Source organism: Pseudorasbora parva, chromosome 25 (genome assembly GCF_024679245.1).
Source record: "Pseudorasbora parva isolate DD20220531a chromosome 25, ASM2467924v1, whole genome shotgun sequence".
Taxonomy (NCBI): domain Eukaryota; kingdom Metazoa; phylum Chordata; class Actinopteri; order Cypriniformes; family Gobionidae; genus Pseudorasbora; species Pseudorasbora parva.
Window position 1 is genome coordinate 6765491 of NC_090196.1, and position 13368 is coordinate 6778858.

The 13368-nt window shown below is 38.6% G+C and overlaps 1 protein-coding gene across 1 annotated transcript in view; it reads right to left on the reverse strand.

The window, feature by feature from the left end:
• Positions 1-13368, reverse strand: part of LOC137065100 (growth arrest-specific protein 2) — a 76429-nt gene that overhangs the window by 15877 nt on the left and 47184 nt on the right. The window lies entirely within an intron of this gene.

Consider the following 13368-nt stretch of genomic DNA (forward strand, 5'->3'; position numbering starts at 1 on the left):
GTTTTAATTTCAGCAAAGTTTAATGTTTGCACTGATTAGAGTTTAATCTTACTTCCTTAAGTGAAATAACTTGATAAACGAGCATTACTGTTTAAACCCAGGACGGTCTTACAAAACATGCATAAAGTTGGGTCTTCACCTTTGAGCAAAAAAGCTTGAGTCAAACTATGACCTATACAAACAACGATCTGGAGATTAAAAATGAAATAAATTATATTTTGATATTAAAAAAATTATATTTGATATTTTTGACATAGGCTAATACTCAGAGGATCTATCTTAAAGAACAAAATAAATGCAACGTAAAATATAAAAGTAAAAATTATGAATTCCAGACAAACTCATTCATAACAAAGATGAAATATTGTTAAACAATTAAAAGCTTATTTTAATTTCTTCAGTAGTACAATGTAGGCTAGCAGTGTAAGACCACAGCTAAAGTCATCTGAATACAGCCAAAACACACTGTTGTGTGTGTTGTGTGTTGTGTGTGTGTGTGTGTGTGTGTGTTGTGCTATAATTGTAAAGGGGACCAATGTCCTCACTTATCTAGTAAAATATTATAATAACTGACTAGTAAGGACATTTGACTGGTCCACTAGTTAAAAAGGCTTATAAATCGGCCAAAACATGTTTTTATTTAAATCTATGGTTTTGCACGTTCTTGGGATGGGTAGGTTTAGGGATAGGGATTGGGTTAGGGGATATAAAATATCATTAACCTGATATAAAATCATTGGAAGTCCATGCAATGTCCTCACTTATATAGCGAAACAAACGTGTGTGTGTGTGTCCTGGTATTCCCTACTTTGTGGGGAAATGTCTCCACACAGATAATAATATTATTAGTAGTAAATGATTATGATAACACCTTTGAGCCTGTCAATATTATGCAAACATGAAATCTCAAACGGACAGTAGGCTAGTACTTGCTACTAGTTGCTGACTTTTGTGCCTGCGTCTCTCGTCGCGTAAGAAACGGCTTCTAAAACAGTGAGCTTAAGTTAAAAGAAGTTCAACGTGCATCTCATTACCTTGTGTTATTTCCCCTTTCACTGCCACGGACGCATTGATTCTTTGTGAACTGCCGTTTAGGACTAGCGATGTGTTGCCTGTCTGCACGCGTCCGTCACAGGACAGCGGTTAATCTCCTCAGATCACTTCACGCGCAGTAGCGCAATATACAGACACTCCCTCAACCGCCACAGTCAGATTTTCCACCACATTAAAGAGAGCTTATTAATAACGAAAACGAATATTTATTTTTGCTAATTATTATTTTATTTCAGTTAGTTTTTTAGTAAGAGTAGTTAGTTTCGTTTAGTTTTAGTTTTTTATTTATTCAGATTTTTTAATTTTATTTCAGTTTACTAAAATGTTTTTTGACCAATAGTTTTAGTCTTAGTTTCAGTTTTCGTTTACGAAAATAACCTTGAGCTCCACAACACTCGGTCCTGCTCTGCTTCACTACAGTAACATTAATAACCGCATTCATGAACATGATTTCTGCCCGAGTCCTATTTTCCACCGGCTGTGAGGTGAAGACCACATGTCCCAAGATACTGCGCTCACACTTGGTGTCATCAAACTACGCCTTTGTTTAGAATAGGCGCCCCCTAGTGGACGGAAAGTTGCATAGTGCACCTTTAACCAACAAGAAAGGTTTACTAAAACACGGCAGTTACGACAACAAAATTAAACAGGTCCTGCAGCTCTGCAAAAGCCTTTATAGCCTAGGCAGCAGCACAGTAGATTACGCTCTCACAGATTTAGATCAGAATAAAATCAATTATTTCACAGTGATGCCACAGCTATCTAGCCTAGAAATCTGGACGCACCCTAGCGGCGGCAAATCTAATCTGCTGCGAGTGTCGTCTAGCAACTCTCAATACCCTTCTGAGCTGTAAACGCCAAACTCTGGACGGGCCAATCACATCGTGTATAGAGTCGGTGGGCGGGGCCATAATGACGATGGCTGAGTTGCGTTTGCGTGCTTCTAGTAAACACAGAAACTGACGAACGGCATTCTTTTGAATCAGCTTTGACCGCGACTCTGGAAGACTTGGAGTTAAGCTTTTCTCTGAGAAAAGAACGGCACTGAAGTCATTCTTAAAAAGGGAAGATGTGTTCTGAGTTTTGCCGACTGGATACGGCGAATGTTTAATCTATCAATGAGCACCGCTTCACCTTCGTTGCTCTGGTTGGTTGTAGCGCTATCCTATCGCGTGCAGAGGGAGTTTGAAAGACAGCCGTTTATCCGCCCCTCGGATTGAGCTGTCAATGGTGAGTTTCCAGACCAAACATCTCAGTCTGAACAGGGCAGTGAAGCTTCTACCACCTTCAGATCAGAAGGTTAAACTGTATCCACTCCCCCCCAAATATGTATGGAGTAAAGAGAGTCCTGCCCTGTATGAAGCCGTGCTCGACAGCACTCGTGTTCAGAACATGATAGACTCATTTCTATTGACCAAATTTAGTGAAGAGGAGAAAACCACCAATCTAGCAACTGAACAGCTAACTGAAATCTTTTCTACATTGGCCAATTTGGGAATTATGGAACAATTTAGACAATTCCAAAAAAGCCAGACAGCTTCCCATTAATGACCCAAAAATCTGGAATGAAAATTTTGAAAATCTCTATTCACAAAATAAACCGACCCTCACCCAAAAACATCTAACCTCCCAATAACATCACCAGGAGCGCACTATAAGACCAGCTAAACCATTTAGACCAGCCCATAGCATTACATGAACTGACAGACAAGAGGAAATCCCTAAAAAACAGAAAATCCTGCGGCGTAGATGGAATATCAGATGAGATGCTGAAACACAGCAGCTCCAAACTGAACGATGCTATTCTAAAATTAATCAATCTCACTTTAAAATCAGGACACTTTCCTGAGATATGGAAAGAAATTTTTGGTTACTCCAGTTTTTAAACAAGGCGAGAAGTACGACCCAAATCATTACAGTGAGCAGTAACCTGGGAAACCTGTTCAGCTCCATTATTAATGACAGGTTAGTGCAGTTCATTCAAGAACACACGATTTTAAAGACCTGTCAAATTGGATTTATGCCCAATCAGAGAACCTCAAACCACATCTACACACTCCACACACTAATCCAAAAACATGTTCATCAAAAAAACAAGGGAAAATATTCGGCTGCTTCATTGACTTAAAAGAGATACTTCACCGCTTTTTCATATTAATCTCTCGTCTCAGTGCGTGCTCTTAATCGCTCTGATGCGCGGTGATGATCTGATAGCATTTAGCTTAGCCCACTAAGCCCAGTTCATTTACTATGGTACCAAACAGATATCAAGTTAGAAGCTACCAAACACCTCCACGTTTTCCCTATTTAAATACGAATAGTTGAACGATTAAGTATGGTGACATAAAATAAAACGTGGCGCTTTTCTAAGCGGATTAAAAAGGAGAACTATAATGTATGGCGCAATAGCACTTCTGAGAGTACTTTGGCTTGGCGCAGTAAAAAGTCCCGGCTGAAAAATCCTCCCTCATAGTACACTTCTGAGCTGTAAACGCCAAACTCTGGTCAGGCCAATCACATCGTGTATAGAGTTGGTGGGCGGGGCTTAACATAATGACAGCCGAGTTGCGTTTGCGTGCTTCTAGTAAACACAGAAACTGGCGAACGGCGGTCTTTTGAATCAGCTCTGACCGCGACTCTGGAAGACTTGGAGTTAAGCTTTTCTCTGAGAAAAGAACAAAGAACGGCACTGAAGTCATTCTTAAAAAGGGAAGATGTGTTCGGAGTTTAGCCGACCGGATACGGCGAATGTTTAATCTATCAACGAGCTCTGCTTCACCTTCGTTGCTTTGGTTGGTTGTAGCGCTATCCTATCGCGTGCAGATGGAGTTTGAAAGACAACCGTTTATCCGCCCCTCAGATTGAGCTGTCAATGGTGAGTTTCCAGACCAAACATCTTGATGTGGGTCTGGCTTGTCAGGCTAGGTTTCCACCACTGATTAAAAAAATTTACACGATAATACAGTCTCATGACAAAAACTTCTTGCATGCTCTTATCCATCTTTCTCTTCTTGACTAGAACAAAACCATACGGATAGGGGCAGATCTATCGGGTGGCATGGGGTGGTAACTGCCACCCTAAGAATTGCCACCCCATCTGCTGGCTGATTTTAAGTTAGACATTTAAAATCTCTTGATGTTTTTGATAAAGTGTCTTGATTTGGTGATATAGATATTTTTTGTTTTTTTTTCAAGGGTCATCAACTGAGAAATAATATTTTCCTTGAGCTTTTGACATAAGGGATCATCATATTATAAGAATATCCTGTAGGTTTCAGAACTGAAAACTTCCTTGTTGGTCCAAAAACAGCTTTTATTGTAACCAAGCCCAAAGATTGACTCGTTGTGGAATGTGCTATTGGTGAAAGACCGCTTCTGCAGAAGATAATCAACGCCTACTTCGGAGGTCTCCAAACTCAGTCCTGGAGGGCCGCTGTCCTGCAGACTTTAGCTCCAACACCACATAAACACACCTGAGCCAGCTAATCAGTGTCTTATGAGGCCCTTGTAAGACACTGATTAGCTTATTCTGGTGAGTTTGGAGACCTGGGGCCTACTTCATCATCGCATCTTTGGCTCCGCCTACTGGTGTGTTAGTGAGATGATGAGGACAGAAGAGATACAGGATCACTGGACTAAAAATAACATTACCAAAAGGACCCTAATGCTAGGAATGTGCTTATTTATATTCAACAACATGTCTTGTATTCGGGGGATTTCACTGTGGATTCTTTGGTAAATCAGTCACAATTTCGGTGTCTGCAAACAGACTTTTACGATATGGACTCGACAGAAAAGCCACAACATGTGAGTAACTGTGTCCATTCTAACGCCTGATCTGAGACCAGCGATTTCTGATATAACTCATATACAGTCAGATGTTCTTTGTCTGTGTGTCAGTAAAACAATCCAGCGAATACATTTTCAACTTCACATTGTTTTCTCTTAGTAGCATGAAATAATGTACTAAAAGTTTCCGAGAGAGTTCCACATGTAATACCTATTTCATATGCAAAGATCTCAGCCAATCACAGTAGTGGGCGTTTCTCACAAAGCCCAACTTTGTATGTGTTTATGTGTTTGAGTCTACAAACACATAAACTATTATGAGTTTTTAATAGTGCAATAACATTCATTTCTTGATCTGCGCTGTTCACTCTCTTGACTTGATATTTGAAGAGCACGCTTGCGTGTGTGTGTGTCTGTGTGTGTGTGTGTGTGTGCGTGTGTGTGTGTGTGTGCGCGCACGGTTCGCACTTACAGTCTTGTTCAAAATAATAGCAGTACAATGTGACTAACCAGAATAATCAAGGTTTTTAGTATATTTTTTATTGCTACGTGGCAAACAAGTTACCAGTAGGTTCAGTAGATTCTCAGAAAACAAACAAGACCCAGCATTCATGATATGCACGCTCTTAAGGCTGTGCAATTGGGCAATTAGTTGAATTAGTTGAAAGGGGTGTGTTCAAAAAAATAGCAGTGTGGCATTCAATCACTGAGGTCATCAATTTTGTGAAGAAACAGGTGTGAATCAGGTGGCCCCTATTTAAGGATGAAGCCAACACTTGTTGAACATGCATTTGAAAGCTGAGGAAAATGGGTCGATCAAGACATTGTTCAGAAGAACAGCGTACTTTGATTAAAAAGTTGATTAGAGAGGGGAAAACCTATAAAGAGGTGCAAAAAATGATAGGCTGTTCAGCTAAAATGATCTCCAATGCCTTAAAATGGAGAGCAAAACCAGAGAGACGTGGAAGAAAACGGAAGACAACCATCAAAATGGATAGAAGAATAACCAGAATGGCAAAGGCTCAGCCAATGATCACCTCCAGGATGATCAAAGACAGTCTGGAGTTACCTGTAAGTACTGTGACAGTTAGAAGACGTCTGTGTGAAGCTAATCTATTTTCAAGAATCCCCCGCAAAGTCCCTCTGTTAAAAAAAAGGCATGTGCAGAAGAGGTTACAATTTGCCAAAGAACACATCAACTGGCCTAAAGACAAATGGAGGAACATTTTGTGGACTGATGAGAGTAAAATTGTTCTGTTTGGGTCCAAGGGCCACAGGCAGTTTGTGAGACGACCCCCAAACTCTGAATTCAAGCCACAGTACACAGTGAAGACAGTGAAGCATGGAGGTGCAAGCATCATGATATGGGCATGTTTCTCCTACTATGGTGTTGGGCCTATTTATCGCATACCAGGGATCATGGATCAGTTTGCATATGTTAAAATACTTGAAGAGGTCATGTTGCCCTATGCTGAAGAGGACATGCCCTTGAAACGGTTGTTTCAACAAGACAATGACCCCAAACACACTAGTAAACGGGCAAAGTCTTGGTTCCAAACCAACAAAATTAATGTTATGGAGTGGCCAGCCCAATCTCCAGACCTTAATCCAATTGAGAACTTGTGGGGTGATATCAAAAATGCTGTTTCTGAAGCAAAACCAAGAAATGTGAATGAATTGTGGAATGTTGTTAAAGAATCATGGAGTGGAATAACAGCTGAGAGGTGCCACAAGTTGGTTGACTCCATGCCACACAGATGTCAAGCAGTTTTAAAAAACTGTGGTCATACAACTAAATATTAGTTTAGTGATTCACAGGATTGCAAAAAAAAAATGTTTGTACAAAATAGTTTTGAGTTTGTACAGTCAAAGGTAGACACTGCTATTTTTTTGAACACACCCCTTTCAACTAATTGCCCAATTGCACAGCCTTAAGAGCGTGCATATCATGAATGCTGGGTCTTGTTTGTTTTCTGACAATCTACTGAACCTACTGGTAACTTGTTTGCCATGTAGCAATAAAAAATATACTAAAAACCTTGATTATTCTGGTTAGTCACATTGTACTGCTATTATTTTGAACAAGACTGTATCTCCACCAATCGGGCATGCCAAGTAAATAAAATATTTATATATATATATATTCCAATCAATCGTGGGTGGATGAGAAATAAATTATACCGGTTGCTGCTGTCAAAAAACCCCTCCCTCGTGTGAACTGAACTGACAGGGGAGCTGAAGCTCATTAAATCTTCTCCAATCCTAGCCGTGGGCGTTTACTTTCAAGTCTCCAGTGACACGCCCATCAAAACCCAGCGTTCAGGAGAGAGACTCAAAACCAGTGTAGAAAATAGCCTATTACTTATTAGTTATGATGTTTTAAATGTAAAAACCACACGAACGTCATTAGTTGACCTCAGACAACAGTATAGAAGAATTTAAAAAGCCAGTTCATGACACCTTTAAATTAGGGTAGGAAAAATGCTTTCTACTTATATATTATAAATATTTTTGATGTAAATCAATTATACTAACATTATTAGTGCACCACAGGAAACATTATAAAACAATACAACAATGCAGTAATGACCCCTGTAATCAAGTGCATTTTTATTCATTCTGTCTGTCTTTGCCTCCATTGGTCTGAACTGACACATAGCCAGTCAATTATATTCTATTTCCATCTAAACTAAAACATCAGCATCATTTTATTAAAGTTTAAGCAGCCGAGTAGGTGTTTCTAAGAGTTGGCCACAATTCCCGTCTTCATCTCCTGTTCATCGAGTGAGAGCGCTCATTAAACACGGTGTTAATGAGCCATGATCGATGGGACTGATGTCATCACTCACACACACACACCTCTGGTGAGAGCAGTTATCAGTGTATCACTGCACAGCGAGGATAACTCGCATCTAAAGCATCTTTTAGACGTGTGTTGCCAAGTAACAGGTTCCCATGGTGACCAGGCCCACCTCACTAATCAGTGTTTGAGAGTTAGTGGAGTCTGTGCTGTTACGGGACACCCCGCTGCCGTGTGTGTGTGTGTGTGTGTGTGTGCCAGACTAAGTGATCACACAGCAGTGGATAATAAAATTTAATCTCTGTTCCAAAACCTAGTGAGCTGCCTATCTATGAATCATTTTAAGGCATCATATCTGCTTAAGGGGCCATAAGAGGGCATACGCAGCAGACGGGGCCATTCACACAGAACGCAATGGAAAAACTCAGTTTAATAAAAAAAGTTTAACTTGAGCGTCAGATTTTTAGATCGGCGTGTCATGCACGAGACGCTGCAGAAGATGCAAGACACGAGCCAGCGCTCAAACGCACCCGTCTAGTGTGAGTCTAAAACAAATGGAAAAGCAGCACAGTGCAGTTATTCGGCAGTATGTCATGTCTCAGAAAACATCTGAAGCTTAGCGAAAAAAGTGACCCAAGATGGTGAAAGACTATAAAGTGCGTAACTAAATTTCACCCATATTACAAATGACAGTGAGTGTAATACCATATCACACCAGCGGTTTATTTTCAGATCTGGGGAGATTTATATCCGAGAGAAAATCCCTATATACATCAAGGAACCTTTTACCTTTCCTGAAAACACACCGTTTCCTGCAGCAGACAGATGGAAAACAGATCATGGAGTCATTTGTTTCCTACGCTTTACGCTGCACGGTGCCTTTTACACAGATATTTTAATAAGGTATTATGTACATTAACAGTTTTATGGATTTTAAATGGCCACATAAATGTAGTTCAAAAAATGTTCTTCTAAATATTATATACACTAATCCAAGCTATTGGTGTTTCCTATAGAAGTACGTACTGTAGTAACACTTACTATCCAAAACCTTCCAAAAACCTCAAAAGCTTACAATGACTTCAGTCAATACTCGAGAGAACCAACAAATTCATATTTTGCAAAGTTGTGAATTTCACTTATGCGCAAAATTGGAATTTCTCATTAAACATTAAAGTCAAGTCAACTTTATTTACATAGCTTTAACAATGACGATTGTTTCAAAGCTGCTTCACAGCGTTAAACAGGACAATATTGCAACTGAATTTGATTCGGCTGTTCAGACGTTCCGGAGATTAAGTGATGTTAATTTATCATAGCGACAATGTTGGCAGATCAGTATTATAGTTTATACAATTAAATAAGACCTAATAAATTAATTTGATTTAGATATTTAGTTGAACAACTTACATCAAAATTTTAGTGTCCCCACAATAAATTTTGCCAGGGTGTGAAGAAATATAGAGCTGAGTATCGTCAGCATAACAATGAAAACTAACGCCATGCTTCCTAATGATATCTCCCAGTGGTAGCATATACAGGGTGAAGAGCAGCGGTCCTAACGCTGAGCCTTGCGGTACCCAGAGGTGGAAAGTAACGAATTACATTTACTCGCGTTACTGTAATTGAGTAGTTTTTCTGTGTACTTCTACTTTTTTAAGTAGTTTTAAAAATCTGTAATTTTACTTTTACTTAAGTACATTTTGATTAAAGTATTGTACTTCGCAACATTTTAAACCACATTCGTTACTGAGTAAAAATAAATCATTAATGCAAAAAGGGGAGGAAAAAAAACGCGATCCGGAAATGACTAATATTGAATAGAGGGCGCGGGGCGCGGGAGAGAACATGCGCGCAAATATCAGATGGAGACGAACAAGACAGACGTCAGTGACGCAGACCCAGGTGAAAGCAAAACGCCGTCGTGAACCCCTGGCTAGTATGGAAATACTTTGGATATAGAAAAAAATAATGTGGTGTTGTCCTGGAGGATATCAAATTTGCACAAAATGTGGAATGATTCAGTGACTTGAAATCAAGTCAGTAACTTTTTAGCCAAAAATTTAAATCAGTGTGACTTTATTTGACAATAAATCAAATCGCGACATGGTCTGTGAACATTAAAGCACAAAACATTGCTATATGAATATATGATCTGCTTGTTCTCTCTCTGTGAATAAGCTGCTCCGTCTACTACATATGGACTCTATTATTCTCAAACGTTTTTACGAATTAATGATACAAATAAGTTGTTAATCTAATTCATAATAATTTATTGAATTTAGTTTATTTGACATGTTTTATTGAAATTTTAATAAACAAAATAAACAAATGGTTAAGTTTGTTATAATAAAGCATTTGTTCAACCAAATAAAAAAAGACCAATCTTCTTCATTCATTTAACATCATTTTAACTAATGATAATAACCATCATTTAATAATAGGTACAGTTTATTTATTAAATAATTGTTTAATTGCGTGATGTTTTCTGAGATAGTTGTCAAATCGTGAAAATCTCATCCTATCACAACCCTACAGGGGAGAGTTTACAACCCCCACTGTTAAAAAAGTAACTAAGTAACTTTTACTCTGAGTACATTTTAAATGAGCTACTTTTTACTTTTACTTGAGTAAATTTTTAGACCAGTAATTTTACTTGTACTTAAGTAAAATTTCATTGAAGTAACAGTACTTTTATTTGAGTAGAATATTTTGTTACTCTTTCCACCTCTGGCGGTACCCCATACTGAACTTGTGATCGGTGTGACATCTCTTCATTTACTGCTACAAACTGATAACGGTCAGATAAGTATGATTTAAACCATGCCAAAGCAGTTCCACTAATGCAAACATCATTTTCAAAGCTATTCAGAAGAATATTGTGGTCGATAGTATCGAATGCAGCGCTAAGATCGAGTAACACTAATAGAGAGACACAACCACGATCGGATGATAAGAGTAAATCATTCGTAACTCATAAATAAAGCAGCGCTTCCATCCAGTGAGCCGAAGAAGTGCTGATAAACTGGCACTAAATATCACTAAATGGATATAATAATTTTGTATATAATAAATTACTAGAATCCAGAGCTGGATCAAATATGAGTAAAAATATTTGAGTAAATGAATAAATAAAATAGATCAAAATAATTATATATTATTGAATTTACTGGAAATACAGTAATATTTAATTTTTGTTAGAAATAGAAATGCACTAGCCTGACAAGCCAGACCCACATGAAGATGTTTGGTCTGGAAACTCACCATTGACAGCTCAATCCGAAGGGCGGATAAACGGTTGTCTTTCAAACTCCATCTGCACGCGATAGGATAGCGCTACAACCAACCAGAGCAACGAAGGTGAAGCAGAGCTCGCTGACTGATTAAACATTCGCCGTATCCAGTCGGAAAAACTCAGAACACATCTTCCCTTTTTAAGAATGACTTCAGTGCCGTTCTTTGTTCTTTTCTCAGAGAAAAGCTTAACTCCAAGTCTTGCAGAGTCACGGTCAAAGCTAATTCGAAAGACCGCCGTTCGCCAGTTTCTGTGTTTACTAGAAGCACGCAAACGCAACTCAGCCATCGTCATTATGGCCCCGCCCACCGACTCTATACACGATGTGATTGGCCCGGCAAGAGTTTGGCGTTTACAGCTCAGAAGTGTATTGAGAGTTGCTAGACGACACGGCAGACGGCAGATTAGATTTGCTGCCTCTAGGGTGCGTCTGGATTTCTAGGCTAGAAATGCATATGACAGTAAAGCACTAATTTTGAGCTACTGTATGCCGTAAAGTAGATAAATGAACTGCTCACTAATATCATTCCAAATGTTTGACTCTCCTGTTGTGAAACAAAAGATCATTTAAGAAATGTCTTTTTTTTAATAGAAGTCAAAGGTAACCATAATGGTTTGGTCACCAACATTCATCAAAATATCTTATTTTGTGTTTCACAGAAGAGAGAAAGACAATTGAAATGAGGGAGAGTACATGACATTTTAGGGTGATCTATCCAGTAACATTTGTAAAGAGTTCACACCTAATTTATGTAAGACAGCTCTAATTGAATTAGCATTTACTTCAATTAAAATTCATTATAACGATCAAAACGTTTAGTGTGATCATGGATCATGGTCACATGCAGGTAAAACCACAGTCCTGGATATGGTTTCTAAAATATATACAAATTATAATAAACTATATAATTAAAAAAAGTGTAAACACATGTAAAAACTACAAAAACAACCTCTATGAAAGAGATTTTTACTTCCAAATATTTCATATAAGTAATAACGGCAACCTTTTTAATATATTTATGCCAAAACATCATGCCATGTTCATAGCTGCAGGGTAAATTAGGCTATAGTATGCTGGGCTGACAATTGACCTAGTCATGGTTGACTTTTCAGCTAGTTTACATGTAGACAGAGGCATAAATCGTTGGGGGGTAAGGACCCATCCCATCTGAGGGTTGTCCCTCCTAATAATCAGTAAAAACCACATTGTGTATTGTAAATAATTTAATGATATATACTTAATGCTGCAGTGCGAAATCAAATGGCCAGCAGATCAGGCTGGGTTTACCCGGTCTAACGAAACAGCATTCTGACCACACAACAATGTTTGCTATAGTTCATGATTTGAAAACGAATACATTTTTACATTTGCATCACATAATCCGCTCCATATATATGTATTCCCTGGCATAGTAAACTTGCTCCGTAGCAGCAATGCAGAGCCTTCAGGTACGGGTGACGTACAACAGTGACATCTAACTTTTTTCGCTCAATTTAACAGCAGTGAATGCAACACATATCACTTTGCAACCATTTTGTACTCACAGAGACTTTATATTCATGATACTGATCTCTTTAATTAACCCACATCTCCAATGGAGAAAAAATATATCTCTGACATGCGTCCTGTACATGTGTAACTGGACAAGTGCAGCAAAATGTTCATGGAGCAATGTACAGTCTTGTTCAAAATAATAGCAGTACAATGTGACTAACCAGAATAATCAAGGTTTTTAGTATATTTTTTATTGCTACGTGGCAAACAAGTTACCAGTAGGTTCAGTAGATTCTCAGAAAACAAATGAGACCCAGCATTCATGATATGCACGCTCTTAAGGCTGTGCAATTGGGCAATTAGTTGAATTAGTTGAAAGAGGTGTGTTCAAAAAAATAGCAGTGTGGCATTCAATCACTGAGGTCATCAATTTTGTGAAGAAACAGGTGTGAATCAGGTGGCCCCTATTTAAGGATGAAGCCAACACTTGTTGAACATGCATTTGAAAGCTGAGGAAAATGGGTCGTTCAAGACATTGTTCAGAAGAACAGCGCACTTTTATTAAAAAGTTGATTAGAGAGGGGAAAACCTATAAAGAGGTGCAAAAAATGATAGGCTGTTCAGCTAAAATGACCTCCAATGCCTTAAAATGGAGAGCAAAACCAGAGAGACGTGGAAGAAAACGGAAGACAACCATCAAAATGGATAGAAGAATAACCAGAATGGCAAAGGCTCAGCCAATGATCACCTCCAGGATGATCAAAGACAGTCTGGAGTTACCTGTAAGTACTGTGACAGTTAGAAGACGTCTGTGTGAAGCTAATCTATTTTCAAGAATCCCCCGCAAAGTCCCTCTGTTAAAAAAAAGGCATGTGCAGAAGAGGTTACAATTTGCCAAAGAACACATCAACTGGCCTAAAGAGAAATGGAGGAACA